Raw genomic sequence first — 5836 nt, forward strand, 5'->3', positions numbered from 1 at the left:
TTGGGAGGAGCAACTCTAGTCATTCTACTTTGCTGGAAAAGCAAGAGTGACCCATCTTCCCTTTCATTGAATCTCAAATCCTTGGACTTCTTCTTTTCCCCAAATCTCCTCAGTTACTTTCAAATACTCTAACACTACAATTTCTCAGCCAACTCTCAATTTTATGCTCCTCAACCATTTTTGTTCGGAACCCAATGGAAAATATTTGTTCGACATCACCAAATATGTATTTATATTTATTTTGTTTGATTTATGTATATACATCACATAATATACATCTATAATTTTATATCAAAATATTAGGTTTTGTATTATAATTTAAATAAATTGATTTTTATTAAGTTAAAGATACTCTTTTAATTCTGTATCTCTAAATATTTTTTTTGTTAAATTATAGAGTGATACCTTTATTCATATCAAAACTGTACTTTTCTCTTTGATTTATAAGAAGAGTGTAATATTTCTTCTATCTATATCAATATGGTAGATTTATAATAAAGTGATTATTAGATCTATATTGTTTATCTCATAATACAGATTTGTAAGAGTAGCGTCTTCTAGATGTGTAATAGTATTGTTTATCAGACATGATACAGATTTGTAAAAATAACATTTTTTAAGATTATAATAGAATTGTTTATCAGATCTGAATTGTTTTTTAATCTGTATTCATTATGTAATCTGAAAAAAGCATTTTTTAACAGTTGTTAGATTTATAACGTTTTTTAGATTTGTATTTTCTTATATCTATAATAGTAGTAGTTTATCACAAAATTTCTATTCTTTATAGGATCTGTGCTATATTTTTATTGTTTCTAATATTTGTCATAAAAAATGACTAGTACTTAGTAGAGAATTTTATACAACCTCAACCATATGGTTTTTAATCAAAATATTAAATTTAAAAATAAATGAATATATAATTCTAATACATTATTACAATTTGAACATGATGATACTAACATTATTTGTCTAAAACATATTTTACGACTTTTATAAAAATATAACGCTGAATTATTAATTAAGGTTGAATTTCGTCATATATTTTTGTTGATTGGTCTATTTTTTATTCCTTTTCAAAATCCAATATAAAATATTAATATAAATTCATATTCTTTTAAACATTTAATGTAATCAATTATATTCATTTAGAATTTATAATTTTTATATTCTAAATTTTTATATATTGATGCATTATTATGCTGAATGAGTTAATATAAATGATGTACCCGTTCCTGGCAAACCTCGATATAATCTGTGACTTCCCTATAGTAGAGTCACCAATACACACCAATGTATCCATATCCTCTTTTGGCACAACATAATGCACAACAACGGTAGAACTGGAAATAAAACCAAAGCATCAACTTAAACCTAAGGACAAAAATATGATTTTATTTCCTTAGCGGATAGTGGATACCCATAAATATGAATAATATGATATCCAAACCCAATCTGTGAGCTAGTACTAAATTATCCTCGAATACCTATTACTTTCAAATATCAACTATCCATGAAAAATTTTACCTACGAATTTTCTTTGTCATCCTTAATATGAACTTACATTTTGCCAACATCTCAATCAATCAATCTTATATTTGCAAAACCATATGGTTGAGGTTGTATAAAATTCTCTACTACGTACTAGTCATTTTTTATTACAAATATTAGAAACAATAAAAATATAGCACAGATACTATAAAGAATACAAATTTTTTGATAAACTATTATTATTATAGATATATGAAAATACAAATCTAAAAAACGTACATAATGAATACAGATTAAAAAACAATTCAGATCTGATAAACAATTCTATTATAGATCTTAAAAAAAATGTTATTTTTACAAATCTGTATCATTACATGTCTGATAAACAATACTATTACACATCTATCTAGAAGACGCTACTCTTACAAATCTGTATTATGAGATAAACAATATAGATCTAATAATCACTTTATTATAAATTTCCCATATTGATATAGATAGAAGAAATATTACACTCTTCTTATAAATCAAAGAAAAAAGTACAGTTTTGATATGAATAAAGGTATCACTGTATAATTTAACAAAAAAATATTTAGAGATACAGAAATAAAAAGAGTATCTTTAACTTAATAAAAATCAATTTATTTAAATTATAATACAAAACCTAATATTTTGATATAAAATTATAGATGTATATTATGTGATGTATATACATAAATAAAACAAAATAAATATAGAAAACATATTTGGTGATGTCGAACAGCAGAATCAGAGTAAAATTTTCCATTGGGTTCCGAACGAAAATGGTTGAGGAGCATAAAATTGAGAGTCACCAATACACACCAATGTTTCCATATCTTCTTTTGGCACAACATAATGCACAACAATGGTAGAACTGAAAAATAAAATCAAAGCACAACTTAAACCTAAGGACAAAAATATGATTTCATTTCCTTAGCGGATAGTGGATATCCATAGGTATGAGTAATATGATATCCAAACCCAACCTGTTAATGAGCTAGTACTAAATTTATTAATGTAGTTTGACACTTATGTAACTGATCAGTTCAACTATATATATAGTTTTATAAAATAGAAATTATTATGAAGAAATTAAGTCAAATGACTAGATTATTATAAAAAAATAATACTTTCACTAGTAAAAAAACTGGATTTAAAATCGCACAATAGACCTCATTTTTAACAGAACCGAAACATATTGCAATGCGGTGGCATAATTGTAAATAAAGTGAACTTTTATGACTCGGTTCAAAGTTAATGGTGCCTAAAATTTGAATTCTGGTCTACTGACTCGGTCAGCTGGGGAACCAAGGCCATAGGTGATGTGTCAGATACCATACGACATCAATTATGGGAGAATCGATGCATACAGTGATTTATTGCCCCGTTTATTGGTTAACCGAGGCAATAAAGGTGGTTTATCTCTCCTCCAGACGCGTAAAGGTGCTTTATCTTTCCTTGGTGCCCCCCTTCCCCGTTTCCTCTTCTTTTCTCGTGAGCAACCAGGCGGCTCCCCCTCCACACAGATTCCTCTTTGTTCGGCAAAAAACTACGCCGGGAGTCACCACCACGTCGTCGTCGCCTGCGAGTGCGTCGCCTCTGGAGGGAAGAGCAAGTGGTGGTCGTTGGGAGTGAAGAGAGGTTTGTGGTGAGCGGCGGCCATGGAGGTTGAACGGAGGTTTCTAGTGAACGAAGGTTGAACAGCAGACATGGAGGTTGAACGGCGACCATGCGAGTGCGTCACACGGCACTGCAGAAGCGCGACTCAAGCGAGTTCTCGAAGTTCGATGGCGGTTCACAGTGGACTTTCAAGGTCCTTCGTTGCACTGGTACCCCTTCCGCTTTTCTCTTTCTTTTTCTGGCTCGCGATGCAAGAAGAGGTAGAGGTAGCACCACTCTCTTCTTCCCTTTTTCACTCTTTTTCTTTCGTTCTGTTTCAACGCAGGGAGGGTATTCTTTTCCAGCGTCTTAGTGGGCGTTCTCGTGGTGGTGGGATCGTAGGGAGGGTTTTCTTTTCCAGCGTCTTAGTGCAACCGGCGTCGCGGTGGCGAGAGAAGACGATGATGTGTCGCGAGTGACCTCTGACAACGAGGAGGAGGTTGAAGGGTTGAGTATCTGATTTTTGTGGTGTTGATCTGCGATTTAGGGTTTAGGTTGTTCTTCAATTTTGGGAGTTTCTGTTGGGGTTTTCAATTTTGAGCTGAGCATCTGATTTCTTCTAAGATTTGAGATGTGTGGTATCATTGAAATTGAAATTTGGGTGTTTCCTGTTATGGTGTTTTAATCTTGTAATTTTGGTTAAGATTGATGGCTGAGATATGGGTTTCATCTCTTAATTTGGGGTTTCCCATTCGTTATTTGATTTTGGGTTGTTCTTCAGTCGCACGAGTGGTGGCGAGGGAGGCGTTAACGGTGGTGGCCATGGGTATCAAGGTAGTCAACGATGACAGCTCTATTTTGGCAGATTAAAAAAAACGCTTTGAAATCGTTTCTAGCTTGAACCGAAGCACAAACCTTTGACGTGTTACCTCGAGTTAAACCAAGACCAAAAATTCTGACTTTTTTACCTCGTTGAGATATGCCTCGGTTAAAAAACCGAAATATATTGACAAAAACAACCGGTGCGGTATGTGTTTGCTGCACTAGTGTTTTAAGAATTTTAATTGTAATAAAATTTTATAGTAACTCTTTTAATATTATTTTTCTAACTTAAAATATAAATTTTACTTTAAAACAGATTTAAATTTTATTTTAAAACAAATAGGATCTTTAAATTATAGAAATGAATAAATTTAAAACAAGGATTAAATTTAACTCCTCCATAGAGAACTGTCACATCAAATTTTAAAAATCATATTTTAAAATATGATTTTATTTTTTTTTCTTCTAAATTTAAAATCAAAATTTTATTTTAAAACCAAAGATTACATTACATGTAAGTTTTAATACACGGATCCCTATATCTACCTTCTATAACTTATTTTAAATGTACTTGCTTCTTTAATTAGTGTTTTATGATGAGTTTTAGAATATTTTTATCTCTTAATAATTTTATTCTTATTGTAAATGGCATCCTAGATGAGTAAGTAAAAACTTGCAATAATTATGATAAATCACTAGTAAAAAAATAGCTTTTTATGACGGGTAAAATTGACTTATTATGACGGATGACCTGGCGTCATAGTTCTGGGTGTCATAATATGTCTGTGCATTTTATGACACATAGAAAAGTCCATCATAATAGGTCCAGTGTATTATGACGGGCTTTCTGTTACCTATCATAATAGGTCTAGTGTATTATAACAGATTTTCACTTATCAGTCATAATATAGCGAATTTATTATAACGCACCTAAATTTACCTATCATAATATGTAGTGTTTTATAACGAAGATTTTTTCACCTATCATAATATGTAGAACATATTATGACAAGTAATTGTTCACCTATCATAATATATACTTTTCATAAATAAACTTTTATTACATACATTGTTCTCCTATCATAAAAACTTTTTTGTAAAGAAAAATTCATTATTACATTTGACATATCTATTCAATTTTCAATTAATTTCCTGTATTATAATTTCATCAATCAATTTATAATCAATATAACATGAAAAGAACAAGCTTGAAAAAAGAGTGGAGGAACTCACTTGGCGTCTTCAACTAGAGAAAAGTTTAAGGGTGAGATATACACTTTGTAGATACATAATTTGGAAGATCAATTTCAGCATAAGACAACCCTAAAGAAAACTATTTGGAATCCTGTAGAGCACCTAGAAGAATCCAAAGCACAAGAGATAGCAAAACTGCAGAATTTACTACAGGAGACTCAGAACAAATTTGATGAAACCAATGCATTGCTTATAAAGGAGTGTGAGGCTGCAAAGAAAGCTATTGATGAAGCACCCCCTGTTGTTAAAGAAACGCAGGTTATTGTTGAAGACACTCAGAAGATTGAATCACTAACAGTGGAAATTGAGAGTCTAAAGGTAAGAAAATTTGATTTTACAAAACTTAATCTCTTCTAGGTGACCTTAATTTCAACCATGTTTGTATTTTTGCATAAAATGCTTCCTATTTCTCATGGCAGCTGCATACTTTCCCCAGAAGGAAAGGTGAATCAAGAAGAGGAAGCTATAAGGCGATTGAAATGGGGAACTATTAGTCTAAGTGATTGTTAAAAATAAGTGGAGAGCATGACTTGTCACCCTCTAATTATACGTCTACACATTCTGTGTTTGCTCTTTCCAAGACTTCTTGTCTCATGCTTGCTTCCATCTCTAGGCTTTCACTATACTATATTTATAAATTGATCCTAAC

Source organism: Vigna radiata, unplaced genomic scaffold (genome assembly GCF_000741045.1).
Source record: "Vigna radiata var. radiata cultivar VC1973A unplaced genomic scaffold, Vradiata_ver6 scaffold_238, whole genome shotgun sequence".
NCBI classification, from domain to species: domain Eukaryota; kingdom Viridiplantae; phylum Streptophyta; class Magnoliopsida; order Fabales; family Fabaceae; genus Vigna; species Vigna radiata.